Source organism: Xiphophorus couchianus, chromosome 4 (assembly GCF_001444195.1).
Source record: "Xiphophorus couchianus chromosome 4, X_couchianus-1.0, whole genome shotgun sequence".
NCBI lineage: Eukaryota > Metazoa > Chordata > Actinopteri > Cyprinodontiformes > Poeciliidae > Xiphophorus > Xiphophorus couchianus.
Window position 1 is genome coordinate 35,274,503 of NC_040231.1, and position 12,926 is coordinate 35,287,428.

A 12,926-nucleotide genomic window follows, 5' to 3' on the forward strand; every position below is an offset into this window, starting at 1 on the left:
AGTAATGAAATGCGGTTATGTCATGTTGATAAATATTATCTACTACTAGTAGTACTAGAGCTCAGAGTAATTTGATCAGAAGTCATGACCTATCATATTTCATGAAAATCACCATGTTTGTATTCAGAACCAGTCAGAAGAAATTGTGTGTAATATATATATATACATATATATATATATATATTAGAAAATACTTTCCAGTTTAATTATGAAAGGAATTTAAGAATTGTTAAGGTTATGTCTACTTTTCAACTTGTCAGCTACCAAGGAAAGTAAACTAATAAGAACATAACGTAAGAGAAGAACAGAAGTGATTCATGTCCTGGCAGGAAATACGAGTTGGAAGGGATTCAACTAATTTGTACCACATTTATAAAAGGTTCAAAGTGACCCAGAGCCGTCTTAGCTGGAATAATGAAAGAAAATAAAATGTTGGAGCAACTGCAGCTTTAGCAAACCTGTTACAACAGACAATGCTTTAACAGCAAGGAACAAGTGTCATGATCGCCCCTAAAATAAAACCTTCACTGATGCTCTAGAGCCGGGCCGCGGACCAATTGGTACCGGGCCGCGCAAGAAATAATGAACTACTTCCGGATGTTTTATTTTGAAAATCCTAAACTGGTTTTACCAGTTACGTCTTGTGTGACTTGCAGCAGAATGAGTAACAAAACAACATCGGGGTGCGCACCCCCCCCTCCCCCGAACAGCAGCATCGGACTAGATACTTACCACGCACCCCCCCACCCCACCCCCTCACCCCTCCCGGTCCGCAGCAAAATTGGGGGCCGCTGCTCTAGAGTAGTCTGGTCTTTGCCTTCCCAAGCAATCACTCAATTCTCATCTCCTTGCAGGCCTCCATCGGGGATTATCCAAATATTGAGCAATTCAAGTAAGACCAAGAGGAATGTTTAAGACATTTTATTGCTGGCAAAAGATGCCGTTCGGTTCAGTACTTCTGTTATCGCCGTGGACGATGATTTGTTTATGCTGGACGCAATTTCTGGTAAAGTCTTTGGCATGGCTACCTTCACAATCACGGCAAACGCTAGCATTAGGGACAAATCAGATCAGTTGTTCAAAACTTCAGCAGAGTCCACGCTTTTCAACAGTCGAGGTTACAGACGCTCCCTACGAAGCAAAGCGTAGAACAAGGGCCTGGGTTATTAGCTAGGTCCAGAGTCATTGGAGTTAATTTTCCCTTCAGGCTCCACAAATGTTTTGTCTAACCAACAGCCTGCACTTTGCATCTCATTTGTTGATGCAGCAGGTTCGGCATCCTGCATCCTAGGATGTAAACCACACCTCTCTTTGTTTAGACACCGGGCCATAGAAACGCTGTCGAGACACAAAAGGAAAAAGTAGGCCATGGGAGAGAGCAGAAACATGGCATGGCCAACAGATGCTGAGCATTTGAGGAGCGACAATAACCCACCACAATCCCCAAGGATTAAAACACAGTGGACGACTGGGACAGAGGACACGGTGTGGCTGGCCTGGGAGGGCCAGGGTGGGAGGGAGGACAGTGTTGACACGAAGCTCAGCAGAGATAGTTATTGCACTTGGCTTCAATACCACTGATATGGTTAGATGAGAGACCAGGAGCCATGACCCGTTCTCACACTAGAAATGCCTGCTGGCGCTTGATGAGAAACCCGTCATGTCAGCGTTAACTACACAGGACATCTTAAACAAGTACTGTCATTCTGAGACTTAACTGAGGCTCAGAGCAAACCACAAGCTTCTGATGAGAACAATGTTCCCCGTCTTCCTTTTTGACTTTCTAACGTGAACATTTCAATTGTTAATAACAGAGTCCTCTGTTTCCCACTTTCACACTCACACATAATTCACACTCCAAATAAGGAATATCGCTGCATGACTGGTTATTCTAGACATTTAGCATATTTTATATGATCTAGTGAGTGGTGAGCTGACTTTAAAAACACCAAAGTGGGAGATATTTTTAGACCAACACTATTAGTGATGGCACTTGTTTCGAGATAAACATACAGCCATGAATCCCAGCCTAAATAAATACACTGCTCTCTGTTCGTCTGATCCGCGGAGCTCAGGAAGAGGTTCCTGACTGAGTTGACTCTGTTCCGCTGCTATGATCATTGTGCTGCGATAAGAGATACATTTTGCATACAATGTTATATGAAAATCCATGCACTCACACAGCTACTGGAGCAGATCGTGAGTTTCACATAAAGCACCATTAATTTGACTTTTATAGTCACAGGTGGCTGTTACACCTCAGGCCAGAGGAGCAGAGCTGAAGACGATAACTTGAGCTGAGCCTTATCTTATCTTACCTTAAAACAAAGAGTGATATGAGTGATCTCATCACTCATGATCTCTGTCTCATGATCTATGATAGGATTTTTTCAACAAATGTTTAGAACTAATGATTTGGTGCACAAATAGGTGAAAGGAAAAAAAGGGCTGTTGTTTTAGACAAAACAGCTTTCAGATGTGGGAGATAAGAACATTCCATCAATGTTGAATTTTTGAGATAATCAGTAACATGTAAAAAGTAATAAAAAGTATCCTGTGTGATAAAGAAGCCTTATGTTGACCTCGTCTAGAGGTAGAGGGAGAGCTGGACTCCAGAACTCCTCCTAGTGGGACGCATTCAAGGACCTTCACAGGGAGATCAGACACTCAAACATCTGTTCATTTTTTTCTTGCAGGTTTCCAAGTTTGAAGTTAGGAAAATAAACAGAATGCTCTCCTGGAAGTTGGAATTCCAAGTGCCAAAGTCAGATATTTCTCTCCCACCACAAGTTCAAAATCCAACATGGCTGCCTTCGATATGAAATTGTGATGAAAGATTAAAAAAAGTATGTGTTCAGTTCTGATAATTCTTTGTAAATCATCTCCTTCATATGATCAGTAACAGTATACAGTATTGCCACAATGAAAAGAACAACATGCAAAGAATACATTATTAGCTTGTTGTGCTAGTCACAGCTAGCTTAGTCACTGAGCAACCAGCAGATCTTACAGGTTCTTGGACATGAATCTGAAAAATTGGGTTTGTTATTCTGCAGAGATCTATGGTGTGACTCCAAATGAAACTGGTAACCAGTAACCAGCCCTTTCTCCTGTTTTACTGCTCTCCACTTCAGGTTGCCCTGTCAATTTTCAGAATTTTTCACAAATGCACTTTTCTGTGGAACAATTTCTGATGAAACAAAGATCAATGTGACTAAACTGTTGATCTTTTTGGTGGTGGTTTTTTTTCCCCATCTCTACATCAAAGCGGTTTGTTCACATTTACTCGCAAATAAAAATTGTCAAAGTTAATAATGACGTCAAAATCTTTTTAAATGTACGAATAACAGTTTGTTTGTTTTCTGTTGTTTCCATGTTTTTTCCTGTCTTTGTGTTCACACTAATAGAATGAAGACTTCAACAGCCAGCTCAAACAGCTGACCAGCCAGCGTCTCCATTCTTCAGGTTAATGTTTAACAAAAGGTCAAATAGCCTCTGAACTTCCAGGTCAACATTCCCTGGAGACAAGCGTCCAAAAGCCGAGTGCTTCCGCTGACTTCAAGGGGAACAAATGTTTGTTTGTCAATGGTTTCCAGAAGGAACAATGATATCAATGCACTCCCAGCACAAAGGGATTTCCTTTTACACCCAAAGAACTCTCATATGTCTTGGAGATTTTAATTGAAGATCACCTCATGATAAACAGAGGGTGAAAATATGAATGCATGCATATCCGTGTGTATAGATGTTTAACGGAAGATAAAAGTGTAATGGGGTCACACAATGTATTTTTGCACCTCTCCACTTAGATTATTGAAATGTGTTTCATCTTATCTCAGATGAAATCATACAACAGGTTGAAAGAGAAACAAAGACAGAACAACATGGAACAGAAGTAAGGAGGAAATTGATCAGGAAGACACAAGGCTGGCTGATATTTATTTCATGTGAGATATTAAAATGATATAATCACTGATGTTTAAATACACTTCCATAGATCTTGCAATAGATCTCAGATTAAGGAAAAAGAAACCACATTTGATCATCATGTAATATGGTTGGGCATTGTTAAAGTGCTCCAGAGCAAATTAAATTTTTTTATTGAACATCCAAGTGAAGCAAAAACACATCACAAATTGTTTTTAAAGGAGTAGTATTACACATTTCCATGCTTTTAGTGCCATTTTCTAGCATAATCAAGTAACTATGTTAACTTCAGTTGATATAAAAAGGTGATATATATCAAATATGACTTAAAAGAAAATTGAGTTCCTAATTTAACACACTTAATTTGGGCGTGTGTGTCTTTAAAAACTCCTGCTCTTTCTGGAACTCCGCCTTCAGGAAGTCATTACAGCATGGCTCCTCTAGCAACATTTAACAGTGTTTCCCTGAGAGGGAGCTCGTACAATGAGATCAGCAGGTGTGCAGTTCCAACAGGTGTTTGCTAATTGCTGCTGGCTAGTCTGAAGGATCTCAGTGAGAGAGTGGGGAACGTTGCTATGTGATATTGAAGCTCGGCTTGGAAACTCAAGGCAGTGCTAGGTACACCAATCAGTTTTGCACAGCTGAATGGTTGCCGTGGGAGATTAAAGGATTTCTCAAACATAAATGAAAGAATCAAAGCAACACTTCAGGTGTGTTTTTGATGAGGGAATAAGATTATTACATGTTATGAAGAAACAGAAGTCAATTTTACGTACTGTCCCTTTAAATGTTTACATCATGATAGTTTTGTAGAGTTTAAACTGGATTTGGTTCATTTTTGATATACTCTATGTGTAAATATTTGATAAATGAGTCTCGGTCCAATATACTGGTGAAGCATTTTCACGTCTATGCTCTCAACACGCAACAGGTCACATTTATTTTTAGGATGACTTGATTTGATTGAATGTGGTTGCCTTGGAGACCACAGAGCTGGTGAAGACAGATGTCTTTGTTCCTGTTTTGGAGCGAGAGTGCACACATGCAGAATCTCTGCTGTGTGCTATATTTATCTTCATCCGTGCAATGTTTGTCTGAGCTCCTCTGTTTAGTGTATGCATGTGTTGTGTGTGTATTCATTTCTGCCAGCTCAGTTTGGTGTTTGTGAACGACTCTCGGTAAATTCATGCATGGATAATGCACCTACTTTCTGGGCTCATTTTTTAACAGTAAATAAGACCGTAGTTGTTTAGTTAAGTCAGTGCACCGGTCCGTGTTCAGGAGCCACATTCATCTCCAAACAAGGTAATGCAAAAATAATCACACCTTATATGTATATGACATATACAGTGTCGCTTAAGAAAAAAAAAAGTACATGACAATTAAATTAAAATATTAAGGAATGTACAAATGTATTTAGAGATTTAGGTGTAAGTGATTTACATTTAGTAATTGAATAACTTATTTGCACTTGTAGCATTTAAATATTACTTGGCTTTTAGAAAACTGAAGGTCAAATTACGCCATTTTTTTTTATTGACGCAGAAAAAAGTAATATGATACATTGAGATTGTGGAAAGAGAAGATAAAAAATGTTATTTGTTAGTTAAAGATAGCTGAAGAAGTCAATAGCTTGAAACAAACTTCATGTTTATGACTTTAGCTCGAATTCCCGTTGCATCCAAAAGATGCAATCAAATTTGTTAATCGGTACAAAAGATCTATGCTAATGCAACCCTGCTGCATGCATGTTGAAATGCCATGGAGTTGCTTAATATAAACCAAAGGCTGAACATTTTTAGCAGAGTGGAGCAAGAAGAAGAACTCAAAGTACTGAGTGTGGGGACAACAGCAACCAAAAGTTCATTTAAAAATGGACATCTCTCAACTATATATATATATATATATATATATATATATATATATATATATATATACAGTATGTATACAGTACAGACCAAAAGTTTGGACACACCTTTTAATTCAATGAATTTCCTTTATTTTCATGACTATTGACATTGTAGATTCACACTGAAGGCATCAAAACTATGAATAACACATGTGGAAATATGCACTAAACAAAAAAGTGTAAAACAACTGAAAATATCCCTTATATTCTAGTTTCTTCAAAGTAGCAACCTTTTGCTGTGATTACTGCTTTGCACACACTCTGCATTTTCTTGATGAGCTTCAAGAGGTCGTCACCTGAAATGGTTTTCACTTCATAGGTCAACCTGTCCTGTCAGGTTAATAAGTGGGATTTCTTGCCTTATAAATAGTCATGAAAATAAAGAAAACCCATTGAATTAGAAGGTGTGTCTGTGCTGTATATATACTATATATATATATATATATATATATATATATATATATATATATATATCGAGAGAGAGAAATGACAAGGAAAGAGAGAGATAAAGTCAGACGTGGAAGGAGGAATGTCCTGACAGGCCCCAGCATACTGAAACACTGACTGTAATATTTGTTGTTTTTTTTCACAGGGTTTAGTCCCTCAAGACAGTTTTATAAAACACCTCAATATTTCAGGCAGCATGTTGGGCAACATCTGGTGAAATGTTTCTGTCACCTTTGTTCCTCTATATGTGGCCATTTTCTCAGCATTTGATCTGCAGTTGAAAAACAAACAGGCTCTTCTAAACTTAAAGATTGTCTTATTAGTTGTTTCTAGTTCGCACTGGGAAAAGGCAGAGGAGCTCAGTCTTTTTGCAGATTATCTCAAAAATATGTAAACAAATATTTTTTTTTTTCTGTAAGTTACATACTGCAGTTTTAATACGAATGTACTCCTGTGCATTTAAGAATCACATTTGACCAAAAAAATGTCCCAGTCCAAGCCTGCATGAAGCTGTGTGGACAACAAATCAGTCAGCACTGCAGCTTTGATCACAGAGAAAAAAAGCTTCTGAATAACTTCTCCACCTTCTAGTGACAAGCTTCTCACTTCACCACCCTGAAGGTGGGGTGGTGGATTGGAGTGTGTATGTGTGTGTGTGTGTGAGGGGGCGGGGGTGCGTGCGTGTGTGTGTGTGCGTGCGTGTGTGTGTGAGTGTGGAAAATATTACCTCAATATTCGGGAGTACACCTGCCAGCATGTAAAAACTGAAAAGCCCCAGAGGGGAAAACATGGCTCATGTGGAGGTGCAGTCTTCTTAGGCTTGTGTGTTCAGTGAAACAACAAAGGTAATAATGCAGAGAGAAAACAGCAGCGACATTGTCTGAGATCTGTGATCGTTTCGCTAACACCCTGTCATCTCTGCTAATAGAGATTTCATGCTTTGCGGCGCAGGGATGTAATTTCCTCTCTGGGATGGCAGATGATGTGATGAGTGTTGTCTGTTACCCCGGTGGAAGACGCTGATGTTTTTCTTCCTCCTTGAAAGTGAACTTGCGGTTGCAGAGCATCAGAACATAAAGGATGACGGTACTGGAAGGTATGCAGAGCAGCTGTTGGGTCATGCATGTCACTGGACCGTTTCTGAACCTGAACTGACAGAGAGCTGGCAACATTTATGGTTTTAGATTCAGTTTTCAGAAAGAGTCTCTGTTCCATCCACCATGTTTGATGCTGTGTGATCTTACAAGACTCCAAATAAGAAACACTACATTGGCTGTGGAAAAAAAAAATAAAAATTGTCGGTGCAATGTGCACTATTTGTTAAAATTGCAAAAGTGATGCAGACCGTCCTATCAGAATGGCATGTTATGGCCAGTATTACCTAAAATAGACTTTTTATTTTTGTAGCTTACATCATGTTATGTTATTCCTTCATCAAAAACTCACCTGGGGTGTTGCCTTGATTCTTTCATGCATGTTTGATAAATCCTTTAATCTCCATGGAAACCATTTGGAGGTGCCTGAATGTTTGCTCTCACAAAGCAACGCCTATTTCAACAAAACTCGTCCAGGCAGCTGCAGATTCCAAGCCAATCATCTGCCTCACAGAACACTCCTACTCCACTCAGCTCCTTCAGACTAGCCAGCAGTAATTAGCAAACACCTAGTGAAACCACACTTCTGCTAATGTAATTATGTAAAATGAACAGTGCAAAATAATTCTCAGTCCAAAGCTCTTATAATTTTGTTGCTACAGGCTTAATGGAGCCTGTAACTGTCATGTTCTGTGTTTTTCTGTGTATTTATTTCGAGTTTCTGTGTCTCAGAGTCTCCGTGTTGTCCTGTCTCCCCTTGATTGTTCCCAGGTGTTTCTCCTCCCCGTAATTACCCTCTGTGTATTTAATCCCACTTGTGTCCTTTGTTCCTCATCGGGTCCTCGTCGCTTGTTGAGTCATTCTGTCTGCCTGTTCATTTGCCATGAGTATATTCTGTTTGCTACCGGTGTGAGCCCTGGCTTCCGCTCAGCCATGCCGCCAGAATCTTGTGGACTGTTTGGAGCATTATTTATTATTAAAACAACCATCTCTCTCTCTTACCTGGGTCTCCTTGCGTTCTACCTCACCACTCATCCACCGCATTTTATGACAGTAACAACTCCATTGTTGTTACAGGCTACTAGCTGCATTTCCATTCACTATACAATTGGGCAATTTGACATTTTGCATATAAATAATGGAATCACTGCAATTTTGAATAAAACTCTCAAACATTTTGCCATTAGATTGAGGTGGCTTTTTGGCCATATTCAAATTGTTTCGTTTTGCAAACCTGCAATAGAAACACTTTATTCGCATCAGACGAGAAACATGATCAACAACCAGATGTTGTCCCTTAAGCAAACCACAAAGCAGACGACAGGAAGTGGTTGGAGGATGACGGCGCAGGATGTTTTCAACGACTGACCACATGGATAAACTCATTCACGTGGAATTTTAATTGTGTCTTTTTAATGGAAACATCACAAATGTAATCCTTTTTTTACATTAGGGGAATTTTGCCAAAGTTTTGTCATAGAAACACAGACAACAACTAACCAGAAGACACAGCATTATGTGGAACTAGAGCTGTCAAAATGATTGATATCTGGAAACAATTGATACTAGATAAATAAATTATTCAGAGATAGTCATTTGTGTCAAAATCAATACAAACTGACCCATTTCCATTGTCTTTCAGCAGCAGAGCTACAGTAACAGAAAATCTGCACACCTGAGCTAACCTCGCCGGGCCTTCCTACAAAATCCTATTCAGTTCTCATCTCCTAACTGTAATCTTTGCTCTTAATTAAAAAGAACCATACTCCTTCAAGAAATGTTGCCAAGGTATTGCCATTGTATCAAATTTTGAGTATTTTTCTTAGTTTGGATATTGAGTTATAAATTTTGTACCATGACAAGCCTGCACCCTATGACTCATCTCCAGGTCTGCTACTGCAGTGAACCAATCAGACACAGTTATTATAACATCATTTGCCCTCAGGTTTCCAGTTCAAGGCTTAAATGCCTGAAATGGGACAGTTCAGCTGCAGACCATCAAGACTTTGTGCAAGTTGACACAGAGGTGAAAGTGTTTAAGAAATGTCTCAGTGGTGCAGCTGGACATTTTCACAATAATGTAGAGACGACCAGCGCCAACTATTTTCTCTCCCTCTTAGTGTCACTTTGTATTTATTCTGCTGCAGCCAGCAGATGCACTGCCTAAGCTCCAATGCCCCCTCATCTGTTTCTGAACCTTAGAGGTCCTCCAAGGAGGCGCTCAAATGACAGAATCAAAATTTGTTCTTGCCTTGATAAAAGAAAAAAAAAAAACTGAGGTTTTCTTTCCACATCCTCAACAAATTTTAGCTCTTCTGCTAAAGGCAGCAAATATTTGTGGGTTTTTTATTATGAAATAATAAAAGTCTGGATATTGTTAAAACAAACAGTTATGATCCTAATGCCAAAAAGTTGATTTAAATCCAACTAAAAAGCATGTCTCATATTATTAATTTATTGTGCACTATGATTGGAATAGTTTCTTCATCTGGGACAGCGAATGAGTTGATGAGCAGCAATATTGAGATAATTATAGGTACATTTGTAAATACACTAGTTGTTGAGTAAAAAATGTTAATAAAAATATGTACATAGGTAAATCTACAGAATTGAAATTGGGGAAATGTTTAAATGAAATCGTAGAATGACCCAGTCAAAGTTCAGACCAGAATCTAATTCAAAATTCCTGACATCCTCCATCTAATCTGTCAAAGTTTCAGTTTCTAGAACAAAACTTTCAGAGACTTACCTCAACAGAAAGAGTGTTCTGCAAAGTATTGTCATGAATTTATGCATAAAAAATGTTGGAACCTATCCCCCCTCTACTTCAGAATTATTCTCAACTCTGGTTGTTATCACACAAAACTTCTCTATGACATATATTCAATTTTCTGTTGTTAGAAATCAGCTCTCAGAGGTCATGTTGAGAACGTTTCAGTGAGTTAAGGACTTTTTTAACAGGAGCAAAATAACGCAGAACACTTTGGCCTCAATAAAGTATCGTCTGTTGTCACAAAAAACAAAAAGATGAGAAAAAATAGTGACACAAAATTAGTCATGTAGAGATTTACAGTATAAATGTAAGACTGTGTCACAGTTTTCCAGAGTTCAAGCCTTCCTCGTGCATTCAGCACAAATAAAGGTTTGGCCGCCGACACGCCCAGCGTCTTCTGGAGAGATATCTGCAGCAGTCCACAAACTTTCATCCCAACCACCACCGGGTTGACTGGAAGATGTGGATAATTATTTAAAGATGTTTTTTTTTTTATCTTATGTTGTGATAACTTCTGTTTGCTTCATCGCTCCGTCAGCCAGAGGAATGCGAGGGCTTGGCTCTTTACTTGGCAAAAACAAAATTTGTGAAACTGTCTAGTGAAAAACTCCCCAAATTATTTTCCTGACAGATTTCATGTTGTGCCGCTAATTTTTTGGGGGGGTTTTTTGTGGTTGTTTGATTCATAATGGCATAAAGAAAATAATGTAATAATAAAACCCAATGTAGAACAACATCAAGAATGATTTTGTGTAACCTGATGATGTAATGAACATGTTTGCTCTATCCTAACCTGTTCCAGGAAGCATAATAGTTCCCTTTAACCCTTTCACCGTGAACATCCTGTCCAATCAAAACATCCCCTTACATGACAAATGAAAATATTTTCCATTTATCACCAAGAAGAGTTTAAATAAATTTTCTACATGTCATTTTTAAAAATAAAATATTAATAAAAACAGATTTATATATATATATACTGTATATATATATATTATTATTTATTTATTTATTTATTATTTCTAAACCTTCGGCAGTACTTCCTGTTCTGTAACACAGAAATAGGCATCCTAAAGACTTTCTCCAGAACAATTCCTGTCCATATCAGATGGATCAGACTACAGCAGTGGGCCAGGTATGTTGCTGATTAATTGGTTGAAAACACATTCCTTCCTTGCTGTGTAGCTTCCCTTTCTCAGTGTGCTGATGTTCTCTCATGCCTGAGGTACTGCCACACCTGACACACACATGGAGGGTGAGGCAAGCTGAGAAGCCAGGAGTCAATAGACACACACGTGCGCGCACCCCTGCACGTACACACATAAACTGAGCCACTGGTAGTTTTCCACAGAAATCTAACCCTGGGATGTGAATGATGCTTTCACATAAAATGGTCTCAGCTGGACAGCTTTCAAATCGGCACAAAGCTTTCCTTTTACAGCGAGAGGGAAATCTCTGGTGTTAATGATGCGACTCAGCGGCAGGGCTTCCCTCTTTAAGACAGAGCATGTGGCCCGGCCCACTTGCACAAACACAACACCACATTGTCTTTTGCTGTTTGCATGCTCTTCACTCCTGTTGTTCAGTTTGGCGTGTTTTTTTTTTTTTGTCCTCTTTAAAATCTGGGATACGTTATTGCGTGCGCAATAACACTATCTTCGTGTTAATTCACGCACTCGGATCTTGTCCAGGTGGCGCTAAACCAGACGTGTTTCAAAGAGCTTTCAGTGCAGACCCCATAAAGCAGGAGAGGCGTGACCTTGAAAACTGCTGACAGTTTGTGGATGTGGGGGAACAAACAAGGACTCTCATGTTCGTGAAAAGTGAATGGACAGCTTTCAGAGAAGAAGTATTTGATGGTCAGCTTCACTTTAAGGATAAAAGCTTGTTAGCCGGCCTTGCAGCATTTACCTCACTCAGCTCCAGTTTTGTACAAAATAGGATTTTTTGGTGTGTGTGTGTGTGTGTAGTCATTCATACTATTAAATAGACCGCTATCAGATTGTGTGAAGGTTTACAACCGCAAAGTGACTCGCATGCGTAGAAGAAGATTGTTAGCATCACACGCCAGTGAATTGTTTACAGTGGTAACAATGGCGTCTATGGGTGGATTTGAAACCTGTTGAGTGATGGTAGTCCATGCTTTGGTCATTGACTACCATTGATGATCAAAACCATTATCTACATCCAGATTTATCATGTCTGGCTTTTTTACGGTGCAGACGTACGACTCACATCAGTGACGCAAAAGTGGGATGAAATGCAACATAACCCAACATGGCCTTCTGGTATTATTATTATTAAAAGCCAACCAAGTCCAAAGTTACTGTCATAAATTAAACAAGTGTTAAAGTAACAATGCTGACCATTTGGCCTATTAGGGAGACCAAATGGTGACTGGCTAATAAACAACCATGATGTGCCACATCACACATGTATGATAGTCATTGGTCCAAGCACTGACCCCTGTGGTACTCCATAGTTAACATGAAAATGAATCATTAACAAAGACTAACTGGTAGTCTTTGTTAATGACTACCAGTCATTAACAAAGTATATATATTTTGTATATATATTTTGTATATATACAAAATATATATTTTGTATATTTTTATTACACAAAATATAATGTGTAATAATGATTGTTTGAGATGTCAGTTGTGATTGGGGGAGCCAGGCAGGACCAATCCAACACGTTGCTCTAGTTTTACCTGCATTACACATAAAAACAATCTGTTTCTATACTGATGTGCTGCTTATCATTATAAATTCTAAT